This window comes from Pinus tabuliformis, chromosome 2_1 (assembly GCF_031772625.1).
Source record: "Pinus tabuliformis cultivar Carrire ecotype Pingquan chromosome 2_1, CPIR1, whole genome shotgun sequence".
In the NCBI taxonomy this organism is placed as follows: domain Eukaryota; kingdom Viridiplantae; phylum Streptophyta; class Pinopsida; order Pinales; family Pinaceae; genus Pinus; species Pinus tabuliformis.
In genome coordinates this window covers 193,919,427-193,937,954 of record NC_142299.1, presented here as the reverse complement: position 1 = coordinate 193,937,954, position 18,528 = coordinate 193,919,427, and positions in this window count along the sequence as shown.

Here is an 18,528-nt window from a genome sequence, read left to right as displayed (position 1 = left end):
TAGAGGTAGTTAACTAGTGTTACATGGCTCTCCTCACTCAGTTAACATAATAAATTCGAGTTAATGGGCTTGGAGTTCACTCATGCATGTGTTGATTGCTAAATTTTAGTAATCTAGTTCATTTATTTTTAGTTGTGTTCAGTTAATTAACCTCTAACTATTGATAGAGTCAGTTTAATGCTAGTTGTGTAGTGAGACAACAATCTAACTCATAGATCTATTAGTTAACTAATCAATCAACCCAAAATAGCTAATACATGCATGGAATTCAAATTTCTCAGCTGAAGTGGAGATGAAAAGGAAGTGTAACATGAGGTGTGTACTAGTTGAGTGTACAATTGTTGCATGATGTTAGGAGTTTAATCCTTGGGAATTGTGCAAGCCAATAGGAGAAAATTCTTATCTTTTAGGGGCTCATTTCCTCAGGATTTGTGTAAGGATATAGGAGGCTAACTGAAAAATAATTTTCTAAGTGTTGGCAAGAGTTTCTCATTCAACAAAGAGAACAATTATTCTTTTGTAGGTTGAGCTCAAAGCTAGAACTAGAAATTGTAATAGTTTCTCTTGTCAACTAATTAATGCAAAGCTAGATTGAGGGGGTTTTCCCGTTTTGATTCCCCTAGAAATGACTGTGTACTTGTGGTTTTTCTTACTGAAATTTTATTCATGATGTTCTAAATTGTGATTTTCATTCTCTAGATCAATAGAGTAGAATTGTGTCTCTTATTTTCAGTTTGAAATCTTGAGAACTTGCAATTTATATCAAATTTCTACATGGTATCAGGGCTCTAAAATCACATTAGAACAAGTATTTCAAAATTTTCCCTCGGGAATTTCGAATTTGCAGCTTCAATGAAAAAAAAATTCATTAGCTTTAGGAGGAAATATTTCAACAGACTGAGATTAGAGTATGCCCAGTGGGTATGTTACAGGGAAAAGTGTCTATTTAGAACTTCTCTATCCCACTAAGGTGTGACAGCTTCCTTAGAAACAAACAGAGAAAAGCTACTTATGTTTTTCCTTTATGAATTATAGATAGAGAGGAATAGAAAGACCAACCTCTGTCTTGTGCTAATCCTTTGATTCGATCCCTCTCTTCTTTGATAGTCCCCAGCTACCTGCTCTCTTGCACGCCCAGCTTCACAAAGTACCTGTAAGATCACAGAAGCATAGCACTATACAAAGACATGGATCTATATTCATAAACAACTTAGGATCAGATTTAAATTGACCATACAAATGTAACAAGCATCAATGATACAAAAGCATGGAGGAAAACTCAAATAGCTTTTATTGATAAACAAGAAAAGATCCAGGAGGAGTTACAACCAGTTGTTCCGACCCAGCATCAACCTCCCAACAAAGAAGCCCCTCTTCACCTCAAACAAAGCTTAGATCACCCAACAATCTGATGTTTGTCTCTAGAAACCAACAGCAATTCCTTACAATATGCAAAATTCCAGCCTCCTGAATCTCTGGGATGAGGGATCCATATATAGATATTTGTAAGGGAGATGAGTCAGCTTGTGATTTGATTAGTGTCTTCTCTCTAACAGTTCTTGCTTCCACTTGGAGACTGAGGGCCTCTTACTCATCCTTGGTCAAATTCAGTGAGGCAAGTGTCACAAGAGAAGATTCTGGAAGCTTCCATTGCCTCTCCACCTCGCGGAATGACATTGCCATTTGTCATTTCTTGCCCATCGCACCCCACAGAAGGGATTTTTGCAATGCAATGCACCCTCACAGTGTACTTGGGTGAGATGCAATGCACCTAGCCAGTGGAGCAGCTGCAATGATCCTGTTTTGACCAATTTTGAGTAGTTTTTCATGGAGAAATTCTGGGAGAAGCTGTAATCTGTTGACCTTGTTCCTTTAGGGGTTATGTTATAGACATTTTTGTGCCTTACAGCTATAAGAATGAAATGTCCATAAACCAAGGGATCCTAAGTCCCTAAAAGTGTTGTTCCAGCTCCTAAAGAAACAAGGTCAACAAATTACAGCTTCTCCCAGAAGTTCTCCACCAGAAATTGCTCAGAACTAGTCAAATCAAGATCATTTCAGGTGCTCCACTAGCTAGCTGCGTTGCAAAGCACCCAAATACACTGGCTAGGTGTCTTGCAACGCACTTGAATGCACTACCAGGGTGCGTTGAGCGGGAAATGACAAGTGGCAGAGTCATTCCACGAGGTCGAGAGACAATGGAAGCTTCCAGAATCTTCTCCAATGACACTTGCCTCATTGAATTCGACCAGTGATGAGTAAGAGGCTCTCAGTCTCCAAGTGGAAGCAAGAACTGACAGAGAGAAGCCACTAATCAATTCATGAGCTGACTCATCCTCTTTGCATACATCTATATATGGATCCCTCACCAAGAGATCCAGAGGCTGGAATTTTGTACATTGCAGAGATTTGCTGTTGGTTTTGTGATAGATATCAGAGTATTGGGTGATTTATGCTTTGTTAGAGGTGAAGAAGGGATTCTATGCTGGGAGGTTGATGCTGGATCAGGAATCATCGGTTTTAACTCCTCTTGGATCTTCTTGTTTTATCAATAAAACTATTTGAGTTTCCCCTACATGCTTGTATATCATTGATGTGTGTTATATTTGTATGTTTAGCTTAAATCTGATCCTAAGCTTTTTATGAACATAAATCCATGTCTTTGTGTAGTTTCTGTCTTCTGTGAACTTGCAGGAACTTGGTGACGCTGGGCAAGTGAGGGAGCGGATAGCTGGGAGCTGCCAAAGAGAAGAGAGATTGGATCAAAGGACTAGCACAAGACACATGTTGGTTCATCCTATTCATCTTTGTTTATAGTTCATAAAGGAGAATACAAGAATAGTTTTCCCTGTTTGTTTCTGAGGTCTCTGTCACAACCCAGTGGGATAAGGTTGTTCTGAATAGACACTTTTCCCGAAAACAGGTTAGAACAACACTTTTAGGGACTTAGGAGCCCTTGGTTTATGGACATTTCATGCTTGGTGTTGTAGGGCACAAAAATGTCTATAACAATTGCCCCCTAAAGTATGAGGTCGTTAACCTTTTGGTGTCGGGTGAAATGCTTTATTATGAGGATCCGAAGTTCTTTCAACGCTGGGAGGAGACCTGTAATAAGATACAATACAATACATTATCTTCATAATATTTTCATGATCTAGCTGAGGCGGGCATTCCCATGCTCAACTTTATAAATTCATTTTCATGTACATAGGACAGACAACCGTCTGAGTGTAGACTAATGATTCTGATAGAGCCATCATCCTTTTGGTAGGATGATTATCTGTGCTGCAATGCTGTACATTTAATGTCTTTATTTCCCTGAATATATATCGCAGCCCGGATGGATGAAACTAGATTCGGGGTCTTCAATCTTGTTCGATCTTCACTCGAAGTACAAGTCGATCCATGTGCGAAATGTTCTGAAGTCGAACATGGAAAGATATCGCTTGATTACCAGTCAATGATGTAAACTGTTAACAAGTGCGAGAGGAATCACCAATAATGATAATGACCCTCAAGGTACTGCAGTACAATTCACGTGGTGTGAATAAAGGGCTTGGCGTCAAACACCATGCAAAATCTTTCGGTCGAAGGCCATTGATGTATACCTGTCGCCGGAAGTGAGAAACTTGCCACTGAGGCATGGAAGCTTCAAAGTACTGAATGGGGTGTTCCTAGATCAACTTCTTGGATAATGAGCTGATGTTGACAAGAAGTGATCCGTCACAGGAGGGCCTTAATGAATCCCACATCAATGACACAGAACGGAGCAAATGATTTTGATGGAGGTGAAAATGATCTGGTGATATAAGGTTCACGGTGGCGGTCATGAAAGAATGGAGTATAATGTATGGTAGTGGGTGAGACACAGGTGACTTCTCTGGATGACTTCTCTTGAACATATCGACGACACTGATGTGATGGATTGGTAGCATTAACCCCAAATGTGGATGGTATGGCGTGACCATGGTGATGTGACTGGTGAATGAAAACAACCCATCCCGACTCGGACACTGAGTGGAAATGTCATGTTCAAGAGCGACTTGCTACAACAAAGTTTCTTTGAGTTTTCTTCCCAATTTTTCCCTAGTCATTGCTGACCAGTACCTCTTTATTTTTGTCAAGCTTGAGGAGGATAACATATGCTTGTTCTATAATTTGCCCTTCGGGCAAACCCATCGCTATGTTTTAACGAGCCTAGCGATAGTGAAACTCGTTCTCGTATAAAGACAAGTTTGTCACTATTAATCTTTTTAACGAGTTTAACAACAAAGATAACTTGGTCCTTTTCAATTTTAGAGAGTCTGAAAAGGAACATAAAGGTAACTCCAAAATTCCTTTTTCGTCATCTAATCCCTTAAGTCCGAAAAAGTATAAAACAATACAGAAGGGATGGATTTTCGATACTTTTAACGAGCCGAACAAAACAAGTGCTCGATATTTTTGTGTAATAATCCCTCAGGTCCAAAAAGATTAAAATCTAGAGGAGGGATAGCACTTCCTGTCCCTTTAACGAGCTAGAGAGGCCAATGGCTCGGCAATCTTTTCATATTTTACGAGTCAGTTGAAAAGAGCTTAAAGGAGACTCGTCTTTTGAGGAACGAGTGATAAAACGGGTAGCAGCTGATTCCAGGTAAGGTTTGGAATTTTCCAATCATGGCAGTGTCACAAGGATGGCTAGTGAAATCACTCTTCACAGCTGTTCCTCAAAATGGGTAAACAATCAAATGGAGGTGAATGATCGGCCAATGAAAAAGTGGAGGTGATGGTGCAAACACGACCAAGGATTTAACGGCTGAAGTACTACATTCATGATGGTTATTTACCGGGGAATAGTTCATTTTTTTAACAAGCTTAAACACAGGTGGAAACATTTGCTCATGTCTTATGTTTATTTTTTAACGAGCTTGAACTATGTGCTAAAACTGGTCGATGCGGGTTTACTTTTTAATGAGCTTGAACCTTGCGGTAACACTGCTCGATTAGATGGTCCTATTTTGATTTTACCATAAATAGCTTCATTCTTTCAAAGATCGTACTGTATTTTCAACTGCTTCATCAAACTAGTCGGAAATGAACAATATATGCTTGAAAACGAGTTAGAACACTAATATTTTACTTTGAACTACGTAAAAAGTAATGAAAAAGTGTTTTTACCTCTCATTTTACCATTTCATTTGAACTTTGGTTTGTTGGAGCTTTGGAGGTGCTTTTCTCCCTTGATTTTCATCAGCTGATTTCGGGAGATTCTGTGGACGATTCTCGGTGCCGTCTGGACCAGGTAGGAGCTAAACCTGAGCTCTTTCATTTCATGGCTTCCATTTTGCATTTTGAGCTTGACTCCTAGCTTTTCTGAGTCCCTGGGGTTTGAAGAACTCGTTCTGCTTTCAGCGCACCCTCAGTGTATCAAAAACTGTGTTGAATGTTGGCCTGTCTAAAGGCTATCTGACATTCAACGCACCTAGAACACTATTGCAGGTGCGTTGGGTGCAAAAAGGGAATTTGATGCATAATTTTTTATGGAAGTTTTGCCTGTTTCTTACCAAAATCAGGATCTAACTCCTCTCTTGTTTGTTTTTCATAGATCTTTGGAGTAAGATGACCATTACATGGCGAGAACGTGAGCATGAAGAAGAGGAGATGATTGCCCTACATGATCCGGTTATAGTGAACGCGCTGCGGAACTATGGCTTGCTGAAGTTCTTCCGCATTTCTAACATGAGACAGCAGATCAACTTACTGCAGTATTTGCTCGATGCTTGGGATCCTACCAATAAGGTTTTCTAGATCAGGGGCAAATCTATCCCCTTGACTGTGGTAGACATCTATTTCTTGACTGGCTTGTCGAGGTAGGGTGCCCCCATCTCTTTGTCAGGTTCGGCCCGAGGAGGCGACTTTGTGAGAGATGATGTTCGCCGGTACTGCAGAGAAGGATCTCAGCCGAGTAAAGATGGCAAGATCATCATTCGTGATGTCACGACAGGTCCCTCAGGACTATTCTGTTCACTTTTGGTAGGATGGCCGGTGGCGCGGCTCTTCATGTAGCCAACCGATCTTACATGCAGCACGCCTTGGAATGCCTCCAACCGAAGGTGTTCAACTGGTTCAACGCAGTACTTCTTGTGATGAAAGAACAATTGACCAAGATAAAGGACGGGAGGTTGAAGAACTTTGGGTATGGTTCTGTTTTGACCGCCTTTGCCTTGGAGAAGATACCACTGATGCAACTGCAGTATATTGCACTCGATTTACCTTCTCCTACTGAACCACGTATGCAAAGATGGGTTGACCATATGTCTAGGCATGCTGGCCAGTCTCAGATTTCATTTTCTGATACCTTCTTCAGGTGGTTTGATCATCAGGAGATGGTTTATTCTGAGTATCCATATGCTGGCATGGACTTCCGGGGTGATCCAGATTTAGTACTGCCGGATGGCGAACAATGGGGCGCCATTGGTAAAATCTTTGACCATATTCCTGTTTATCGTTTTTTGTTTATAATGTCCTTGTGCTTTATTCTATCAAGACTTTAATCAAACTCATGTGTACATGCAGATGTTGGTCCTGTTCATCTAGTAGTTCACCTGAGAGTACCAGCTGCTGCTCCAGCAGGAGAGGCCATCGGAAGGGCTATTCTTCGTGACCTCGATGTGGCCGAGACTCTCACAACGTTACAGGAGCAGGTTGAGGGCCTCACTCTTGGTATTCCAGATGTGAGGACTGACGAGCTACCTTTGCGGTTACAGCGGCATACTACTGGTGTGCCAGGACGATGGACTCGTCTCTTACACATGATTGCACAAGCGGTGACTTGCTATCACGAGCATCATTAGACTAGGCTGCCCCCTAGCATTTTGAGTTTTTGGGTCATTTGATCGATTTTGTCTTGGTTACAGAACATTATGTGTAAACCATAAACAGTTATATATATTTTTGATTTTCGGAGTTTTACTTTGGTTAAGTTACATGATCCACATGAAAACGTTGATGGTGTGTTTCTTTTTATAAATTTTGCAAATGTCTATCTAACACATAATTTGCTAATGAGTCAGTTAATGTGTTTAAGTTTCTGGAAATATGTTGATATTGAATAAAATCAAATTGTCTTTCCAAAATCTTAACCCTTAGGAACATGCGATAAATAGCTGGGTTTCGGACGGAATATATACCATTGAGTTGTAGTATTACGAGCTGTGAGTCTAGCCTGACAATTAGTCGGCATATACGATGTGCGATGGCATCAGAGAGAAGTTCTATCAACGTGCTATATTCAGCGATGTCATGGAAGGCATAATTCATTGCCCTCTAAAACGTCGCCCCTGCGTTCTTCAACCCAAAGGGTAATTTTCGATATGCGAATGTGCCCCACGGACAAATAAATGTAGTCTTTGACTGGTCCTGTGGGCGGACATTTATTTGATTATACCCGGAGAATCCATCCATGAATGAAAAGATTTCGCATCCAGTGCATTCATCAATTATCTGGTCGATGAAGGGTGTAGGGTAGTTGTCTTTAGGACAAGCTTGATTTACATCCCTATAATCGACGCACACTCTAATTGTTCCTTGTTTTTTCATAACAAGGACAATATTCGATACCCAATCGGTTAGAGGAACCGGGTAGATGAAACCAGCATGGAGAAGTTTTTCAACTTCTACCTTAATGGCAGCGGCTTTCTTGGGGTGCACCTGCCTTAGCCGTTGTCGTACTGGTTTGACATCTGGATACATCTTAATTTCGTGTTCAACGATACTCGAGTCAATGCCTGGCATTTCACTGTATGACCAAGCAAAGACATCTCTGAATTCACGAAAAAGAGCGTTATATATTTCCAGTTCTGAAGGAGAACAACATTTGCCAACATAAATATTCTCTACAACATCTGTTTTGGTCGAGATATTTATGGCAATTGTCTCTTCAATGTTGGACAAGTTTCGTTCGGAATCCACTGTGTTTACAGTATTTGATAGGAATTCAAAAACTAAAGGATGATAAAGGTCATCTTGATTATCTTCTCCACAATCCGGAAGAAGGGAACGATGGTGGGAATCATTCCATGGTGCCCCTTCAATTACCATTGATTGGACGATTCCTTCGTCAGTGACATGCACTCACGACCAAGGATCTGAAGGGGTACCATATTCTCTAGACCTATCTATCCAAATGCTTGATGAGCGCTGGTTTGGGTTTGCCCCCCATGCTAGGAACATTGATTGCTACAATATTTCCGTTGGGCTTGGGGGCAAAACCACTGCATGATCCATGTGGATATCGTTTTCTGAGATCTTTTTAGAAGATATCATGTTGCAGGTTCCTATCAACGCTACTTCCACCAGATTGATTGGAGGTGGAAGAGTGAAAGTTCCCATCAGTATAGGATCTTTTAGTATGCCTACTCCAATATTCTGAAGCGAATGGGGGCTTCCATGGATCATAGGAATGCTTCCTGTAACTTGAGAACCATTGGGGAGGAAGTTCTGTTGATCGACGATTGTAATCCCTCCTTGAAATGGAAATGCAATCTTCCTAAAATAGGTCGACACAACAACTGCCATGGCATATATCCATGGTCTTCCTAGTAGGATGTTGTAATCAAGATTCCCATCGATGACTTCAACATCTATTTCTACCGTTTTCCCTCCTAGTTCGACTTTCAGGTTACTTAGGATGCCATATGGGGTATATGTCCTTCTGTCGAATGCTTTTAATGTCGTCGAAGATCTCGACAAGGTTGGAGATCCTAAAGTTTTCTAGCAACTCATCGACATAATGCATGTAGATGCCCCCTCATCAATAATCATTCGATGAACAGTTTTGTTGAGGGCTTTCACTTGAACAAGGAAAGCTAGTTGAGTTGGTAATTAAGGATCGTATCCTTTATGGTTGAAGGATACTAGATTGGAATCCTTTGGGTCTATCCCACCAATGGCTAATAATAAAGCCTGCCTTTGGGATGGGCAATTCTGTAGTACTACGAGAGTCGACATAGCGGATGGCGATTGGGCCAAATCCTCCACTATATTATAATGTTGTGTCGCTCTAGTGCGAGGATTAAACGTCGACTTGTGTACTACTCCCTTTGGCGGTTTTATTGTCAATTCAAGAATGGTGGGTGGCGCAACATCTGTCGAAGTTGTTGTCGAACTACTAGGTTGATCTTTATCCTTGTTGTTCGACAGCTGTGGATTCCCATAATCTTTGTTCGTTTTCGATATCAAAGCATCATTTTTTTGTTTTGAAGCTGACAACATTAGCACTTGAGACGGGGAAGCATTTCCACTTTCAACCAGATTTGTTCCTGGATTTGGAAACGGATCAGTTAACACTGCGGAGGTTTTCGAATTCTTGAAGAATTTCTTAAGCTCAGCCCTGTGTGGACAATTTGCGGTCCAATGATCCTCATCACATATAAAGCATGGATTTTTTGGTTTCCTATCTCCAGGAGGGTTTGAAGAAGATCTTTCAGGTGATGATTCCTCCTGTTTCTTCTTCTTCCCTTTGCCTTTTTTCTTGCTCCCCGGTTGTTTGGTTTCTTTGCCTTTATCTGTCGATACGGCATTTACTTCCGAAGTAAGAAGTTCATCTTTTGCATGTTGACCTGAAACCTTACGGGCCTTTTTGGATGTAGCCTTTGTCGATTTCGTGTATGTTGTGCCAATCACGCCATCGCCGGCATGAGAGTCATTGTTCAATTTAGGAGGAGGAGGAATTGAGAATTCTGGTCTAGGGGCGTCAGGTATTTTATCATAGAGCATGCCTGACTGAGTGTAAATTAAATCCAGATATTGCGCACGAGCGATAACTTGCTCTTCTATTATGACTCCCCCCTTTGCCACATCTTCCATGATGGAAGGCAGTAATGACTTGATAAACCATTCAGCTAAGAGCTGATCGGGGACATACGTTTTTACCATTCTACGATGACGTCGCCATTCATGTATATGATCAGATATGTGAGTGGCCGTTGTCTGTTTGAAATTGGTAAGAATTTTTGTTCCCGTTTCGTACCTTATTGGTAACTGAAAATGGGTTAAAAAGGTTGTGGCTAAGGTACTGAAGTTGTCGAACGAAGCTCTAGGCAATTCGATGTACCATTTTGTCGCCGGACCCGTTAACGTCCTCTGAAAGAGGTGAAGTCTTATCGAATCATCATTTAGGGTGTTTGATGAACACCATAGATGAAAGGTCATCATGTGATTCGATGGATCTTCACCCGGATTTCCATTAAATTTAGAAATATCTGATGGAAGTTTATGTGGAATCACTGGCCACCAAGGGGCGTAAGCAATTGGATCATTGGTTAACCGGTTTAAATCAGGTAACTCCAAATTTGCCACAAAGGGTAACTGCTGATTCAGGTTAGGCGAAGCATACCCAGGATAAGATGGGATTCCTTGAGCAGTTGGTCTTTGCATACCGGCATAATGCATTTGATGCTAGTATGTTTGGTAAGGTTGGTGGACATGACCATTGTAAAATGGTTGATTTTGACCGTTTTGAATATACGGTTGTCCACTGTTAGCAAAGATGTGTTTCTTAGAACCTTGGTATGCTTGTTGGAATTGCGGTTGTTGGTATTGCACCAGTCATGGTTGTGAAGCCATGTGCTGTTGCTCGATACTAATATTTTGACCAAGATGAGGGGTAATTGTACCCGTCTGAACCTGTGTCGTTCCACTAGTCGGCGATTGTGGTTGAGTCGCAGGGTCAAGGGGCTATTGCATTACAACCTGAGAAACCTGAGGTTGGCATACAACAGGCAGCGCTTGAACTTGTGACACTTTCACAATAGCTGGCGTAGTCAGGATATTTGACATAGGTACGCATTGTTGCATTGAGTATACAACTCTTGGTTGTTGAGGTAGTATAGGTACCCAACTGCTTGAGGTAATTCCAGTATAACCTGAATGTTGTTGTGAACTCCCGTATGGATATCCTCCCAGAGGGGATAATGAAAGGGTATACTGCCCCCCATACGGTGGTAATCTAGAACTCAAGGGAATTGTTTTCCCTTGGGGGCCGGACTGCCCAAATTGACCTCCACATGTATCAATTTGTTGAGACTCAACATAAGAGTTTTCGGATATTATTTCGGATGAACAAACAGGAATGGACCATACTGTCAAAATAGCCCCTGAGTAGGGCTCCTTCTAGCGGCTGAGAGCTAGTCGGGACAGATGGTATATCGGCGAACATTGTCAGAGTGATAGCAGGGAGTTCTGTCGTCGCTGTGTCAGACGACACAGTCCTAGATGTTGACGGTTGTTTAGACATTTGTAGTCTATCCAAAAGATTACCTAGCGATTCTACAGGAGCTTCCGCTGGTGGTAGACTAACTTCTGATGAAGAAGGGTATAGAGTGATCCCGACTCCAAATTGCATTGGAGTACTTGTTTGAGGATCTTCTACAATTTCTTCTATGGCAATCAGACCAGGTGGAAGGGGAAGACCGTCAGGTCCGTAAAATATTTCTGGTGCCGAAGAAGGTGTGAAATTGGCAGCGACAGATGTTTGAAGAGCAAGACTCTCCGAACCGGTTGTAGATGGAACTGGTTCGGTAACACAAGTGTTTACGCTCAGATTAGGATCAGTATCACTGTCCTTTTGTGGCTGTTGAACTTCTTTTGTAGAGGCAGGGATTCTAGAAATGTTTGGAGTAACCGGAGTCTCTGATGTCGTTGGAACACTTGTTCTAACTTTAATAGGAGATTTGGAACCGGTTAAACGAGTTCGCTTTGTCCGTACTGGCTTCGATTCCGGAGACAAAGATGGTTGACTCGTAAGCCTTCGTGAACGACGGGGTTTCAATTGACTTTCTTCCACGATTGCGGATTACTCGATCAACTAAAATAAAGGGGAAGTATGTTTCCGAATTAAATGAATTTTAGACGCTTTGACACAACTTGTTTTTTCAGTTTTTAAGAGTCGAGAAAAAACAAAAGATGACTCTAGTCGCCTTCGATTTTTAATGAGCCTGAAGTGACAAGTGCTCAGATGGACCTTTTCCGTTAAGGAGTCTGAAAAGGAATGAAAGGGACTACTCTGGAAGTCTACGTAGAGGGAGTACCAAACCAATCGCAAAACTACAGAATACTTTTTACGGTACGGCAGTCAATCTTCCCGAATGTTGTGTTCAGTGCATTGTGATCGATAGGGCAGCAGACACGGCTTCCTATGGATAAAGGATTTAAGCCTATAGGGGTCTCCCAAAATATACTCGACGGTACGTGGGAGCACAAGTCCGTACTGGAACTTATCGTCTCAAAGTGGAGGAATCACCCAACCATCAATGAGAACAACAGTTACCAGGCTTTACGACGCCGGAATACGTCTCTAGCCTAGAGCTCTAAATGTTGTGCGTTAAGTTCCAAAGCATTGTTAGATTCATTGAATTTATTTTAAGTTTATCTTGCTTATGAAGTTTTCCTTTCGGGTTCAGCACGAGATGTAGATGTAATTCCTAAAATGCAATCTAAAGATGATAAACAAACTTTTTATCTCTTTTGTGCAATGAAAATCCTAGCTACTAGGGAAAAGAAAGACATAATCTTTTCACAAAGAGCAAAGAGCACACTGTAAATGCACTTTCCTAAATCAAGCCAAACAGACTGTCTATATGCAAATGCACATGCATGTATTTTTTTTTGACTTTCTTAGTATATAGATGCTAAAAAGAAAGTTGATGCACAAATCTGAATTTCTTTTCAAGCGACAAATATAAACAGGCTTCTTTTCGAAATCAAAAATAGAGATGATTACGACACCTTACGATTTTGAAATGAATACTTTTTTCTGACACTAGAAAATTACAAATTCATACCAAAGTCAATAGTAATAGGATAATCGACCATCAACAACAATCAAACTTTCTCCTACGATCGAAATCGACACTTGCGATAGATTCGAATCAAAGGATGACAGTACGACTATGCTACTTTTGCAAAGGAAAACTGTAAATGACTCGACAAAGACACAAAAACATCTACAGTTCTTTTGTACAAAGGAGGCAGAATAATAGCAAAGAAAAGGGGTTTCAAACAGACATATACTGATCACAGGCAGCAAAATTCAGGAATAGAACTAGAAGGGATGATCCACAGAAGCCACAACTACACAGAGCTAGTCTGATCAGCGCACCTGTAACACAAGGAATCTAAAATGCAGTGCAGGTTGTCCCTTCGGGAAGTGCGCTGAAATTCAGAATCTCTGAATAGTACCTACGTTTGGCCAGAAACGAGACTCTGTTCGGGTTCCGGGTCATAGTTTGCAGTTCAGTTCTTGGTTTTTGTCCGAGTAAAAAGCAATCGGTAATGCAACAATCAGGGGTAGATCTAAGGAGGATCTAAGAGCTATCACAAGGGCAATCAGATAGTTTGTGAATCAGTTGTTTAAATCATAAACAGATCCAATGGATGGATTGAAGCAACAGTTATCTACTTTGCATTTGTTATGGCAAATGCAGTTCGAATGCTACTTATAAGTTTATGAAACAAACAACAAAGAATGATAAACAAACAAACTAATTATGTCCCCAGTGGAGTCGCCATTTTGTTACAGGGAAAAGTGTCTATTTAGAACTGCTCTATCCCACTAAGGTGTGACAGTTTCCTTAGAAACAAACAGAGAAAAGCTACTTATGTTTTTCCTTTATGAATTATAGATAGAGAGGAATAGAAAGACCAACCTCTGTCTTGCGCTAATCCTTTGATTCGATCCCTTTCTTCTTTGATAGTCCCCATCTACTTGCTCTCTTGCACGCCCAGCTTCACAAAGTACCTGTAAGATCATAGAAGCATAGCACTATACAAAGACATGGATCTATATTCATAAACAACTTAGGATTAGATTTAAATTGACCATACAAATGTAACAAGCATCAATGATACAAAAGCATGGAGGAAAACTCAAATAGCTTTTATTGATAAACAAGAAAAGATCCAGGAGGAGTTACAACCAGTTGTTTCGACCCAGCATCAACCTCCCAGCAAAGAAGCCCCTCTTCACCTCAAAAAAAGCTTAGATCACCCAACAATCTGATGTTTGTCTCTAGAAACCAATAGCAATTCCTTACAATATGCAAAATTCCAGCCTCCTGGATCTCTGGGATGAGGGATCCATATATAGATATTTATAAGGGGGATGAGTCAGCTTGTGATTTGATTAGTGTCTTCTCTCTGACAGTTCTTGCTTCCACTTGGAGACTGAGGGCCTCTTACTCATCCTTGGTCGAATTCAGTGAGGCAAGTGTCACAGGAGAAGATTCTGGAAGCTTCCATTGCCTCTCCACCTCACAGAATGACACTGCCATTTGACATTTCTCGCCCATCGCACCCCACAGAAGGGATTTTTGCAATGCAATGCACCCTCACAGTGTACTTGGGTGAGATGCAATGCACCTAGCCAGTGGAGCAACTGCAATGATCCTGTTTTGACCAATTTTGAGTAGTTTTTCATGGAGAACTTCTGGGAGAAGCTGTAATCTATTGACCTTGTTCCTTTATGGGTTAGAACAACACTTTTAGGGACTTAGGAGCCCTTGGTTTATGGACATTTCATGCTTGGTGTTGTAGGGCACAAAAATGTCTATATCAGGGTAGCTAAAATTTCATATCTTGGAAGGATTTAATGGAAGTAGTTATTGATGATAATGGTGTGTTAGAATATGTTAAATATGACATTGAAAAACCCCAGTATTCTGATGCACAACACTTATGCCAATGGAAAAAGGATGTTGTAAAGGCCATAAGAATTCTTCTAGAAGGGGTGAGAGACCATGTGGTTTGAATTATCCATGGAAAAGAGACACCATTTTCTACATGGAAGACATTGACTCAGCTGTTCGAAAATAACAGTGACCATAGAAAATTTGCCCTAAAGGACAAACTTCAAAACATAAGTACGTAGAAGAATGATACCATTCCACAATATCTCTCACAATTTAGTCAATTCTATGATGAGATTGGAGGGGTTAGGGTGAATGTTGTGTTGGGTGTAGGAATTGCACTTAAGAAAGCTCCTTCAACACTTAATTGTCAACCATAGGGTTTCATAAAATTAGAGATGAAGCACAGGTAATGCCAGAAGTGGTATGAACGTTTCCTATTCCTATTCTTACTTCTCAATTGAAAATTTTCATAATTAAACAGAAAAATATCAAAGTCAATTAACACCAAAGTAATTCTAGTGTTGGAATGTAAAAGAATGCATTTGCGAAGAAACCAAATAAAGGAACTTTCACATTGTTATAAACTATCTTAATTGTTGAAGTGAACTCTATGTCTATCTTTAGTACAGGTGTTGGAAGTTTAACAAGTGGACCCTTGAATAGATTTGCCTTCTCAATGATTTTCCTTCTCACACTAAGCTGTTGTTCCTGTACTCTTGCAATCTGCTTGCACTACTAAAGGTACAAAACTTATGTGAGAAGTATAACTTGTACTTATACTAAAGAATTAAATTTTCTATAGGAGCTCTAAGCCTCATGACTTGGAGCACTTCTGTTCCTATAGCAAGACACCAGTCCTTGTACCAAAAGAGAGTTTCCTACACCAAATATTCCAAGTTTGTTTTGGGAAGATAAAAGATCATGTTAACTATGAAAGGAATTGCGAGTGCGAGTAGAATCTGAAATAATGATGCACACGAACAGAATGTTTTAATCGACTAAATCGTACAAATAGAAATAAACTCTTAATATAAAAAAATCTTCGAAAATAAAGAAACTTTCTTCAGTCAAAGGAGTTTTGCATGTAAACAAATATAACTCGAAATGGTTCACTGTAATATTTTAGATTACTTCTAGTCTTTTTCATTAAATTGTGAAGTGTAAATACAAGTCGAGATATGCAACAAAATTCTCTTCTATTTCCAGAAGTTATTTTTAATATTTAAGGATTCAACTTTTAATATTAGAGACAAGCACTTGCTTTGCATAAATAGATTAAAAGGAAAACAATGAAACATTCGCTGTAAACGAACTAGTGAACCAGAGTGCAAGATCCTGCATGCATTAGTGCAGGAAGGATCTCATATGCATGATCAAAGAAAAATCAAACCAACAAAGAAATTATATGAAACGATTTAATTTAACTTCCACACAATAGATCTATTCACAATTGACTATTTAATTGAATAAATCAGAATTCATAGACAAGCACAAAATTCGAGATTCAAATCACACTACTGTAAACAAATACATTTAACACACCTTTTAAAATAACAAGAAAGAGGGTAAACAAGCTGGAATATGAAGTTTATGTAGGAATAAACAGTATTCTTGGACTAGTGCAGGAATGAGGAGGTTAATGTTTATGGTTTTGTGCTAGGAAGGGCATAAAAATGTGGAATTTTGGCCTACCAACAACCTCCCATCCCTAAGTTGTTGTGTGTCCTCACACAACGTTTACCTGCTGCAGAAATCTTCAATGTAGGAAGTCATCTTTCAATCCTGTACCTAGATACTGATTCCTGCCTTCACTACCTTCGTCTTCTTTCCTCGAGCTTTCTTAAGTTGTTTAGTCACCTTCTTGAGGCACTTGTAGCATTTAGAAGCCTGAAACTTCCATATCTTCACTTGTCATTTCTATTATTTGACCTCTTCTACTAACTCGATCTCGCCTTGCTTCTGCCAAGTTTTTATCCTTCATGACCTGGTTTAGTGCTTCCAAGTCATGAATTTGTTGCTTAAGCTCTACTATCTAGTTATTTAGATAGAGTGTAGAGGTCTCTGTTTCCAGCGCATCTGGTGCGAGCACTTTCTGCAACTGATTTGAAACATGTAACGTCATTTCCAAGGTCAAAGTCATCTTGGCCATCCAATGTCTACATCATAATATCACCAAGAATTTCAGTGCCAGGGGCTTATATGTCACTGAGGGTTTCATCCTCCTGTGAGTTTAACTCATTAACACTTTTAATGCCCTATACATCCAACTCAGTAGGGGATTTAGTACCCTGTTCGTTCACCTCGTCAAGGGTTTCAGTACCCTGTTCCTTCAATTCGTCAGGGGTTTCAGTACCCTATTCATCAAAATTATCGAGGGCTTCTTGGTGTTGTTCCTTTTCATCTAAATTCCCTTGTTCATGGTATTTACTTGCACTTCTTGTGATTCTTTTCTTCTTCAATTTATGAATAAAGGCTGACAAGAGTATGTTGTCTTCCTTTTATGCATCTTCTTCATTCCCCACTGTGTGGGCTACTGCATCTGCGAGAACCAAGAGGTTATAATCTCTAGGTGAAGCTTGGGGTGTCTCATCAATCAATATTGGGGAGCTTGAATAACCACGACTTTTCCCCGAAGAGACAGTCCTTCTCCTCATCGAGGTCTTGGTTGTTCACCTTTTCACTGAGGATGGGGTTTCTTCAATAATTTTCTTCCCTACTTGCATCATTTTGTCTTTGCTTTTAGTCTCAACTTTCCTCTTCTTGCCTGCACTTTTTCTAGTTGACTCCCTTGCACTTCTCTCTTGAAATTCTTTCAAGAATTCCTCTTAGGTTATTCCCTTATCTTCCATCACATTCTTCACCAGGATTTCAATGAGCCCATGATGGTGTAGTTTATCTGCAACCCGAATGGCACTCACATTCTCCACTCCTTTCACCATTTTATCCAGACTTCAAAGCAGGCAATAAGGGAAATTGATGCGTTTCCCTGATTCAAAGTGCAGCAACAACTTGATATGATACATGAACGTTAAGTTATAACATCCCTCGCAGGTAAAAAAATTCTGTAATATGTATAAGAGGTCTCACCATTTTCCAAGCATGGTGCTCTGTGGAAGCCCGTTATTTCAGTCAACCTTGAGCTTTTGATTGACCACAAATCAGTGCCATATTTCCTTTCGATCCTCTCCTTCTTGAACTATTTTTCACCCATTGTTGAAAAGCCTATAGGTCACGCTATAGATTCCTCCATGAATTCAAATTCTAGTGAGCCTACTTTAGTTTGGCCCTCCTTGAACATCCTTGCAAATTCCAGAGCCACGGTCATATTGAACCTATCGAATTTATGCAAAAACGGAAGAAATCCCAGTTCTTGCAATAGCGCAAGAATCCCTCGATACTCGACCATTTTTCTATCTCCCTCACAGATGATGGTTCATGTCTAACGGGCACCATCTCTATGTTGAATTCACCTCAATTCTCAGTCACAACTTTGGAAATATTTCACACTACGGAATGCAAGGGAGGTGCCGAGAATTTTATGATGGATACCTAGTCATTCCACCATCTTGTTAATCGCTCCCATCCAACCACATTCAATCATTATTATTTCTTCTTCGGGATGGATGCACACACATATCAGTATACTACAGCAAGCAATGATAATTGGAGGAGCCTCAAATTTTTGCGGTGGTGGTGTAACGGTCGTGCAGGATCAGATTATGAGGTGAGGTGAGAGAGCACGTGATGGAGGTAAGTGTAGGATTTTAGGTGGGTCTGTACTATCCCTGCTTGCCTCATAATTCACATAAGGTGTACTTTGGTACTCATTAAAAGTATTAGACTTCAGAACCTAAAATATCTC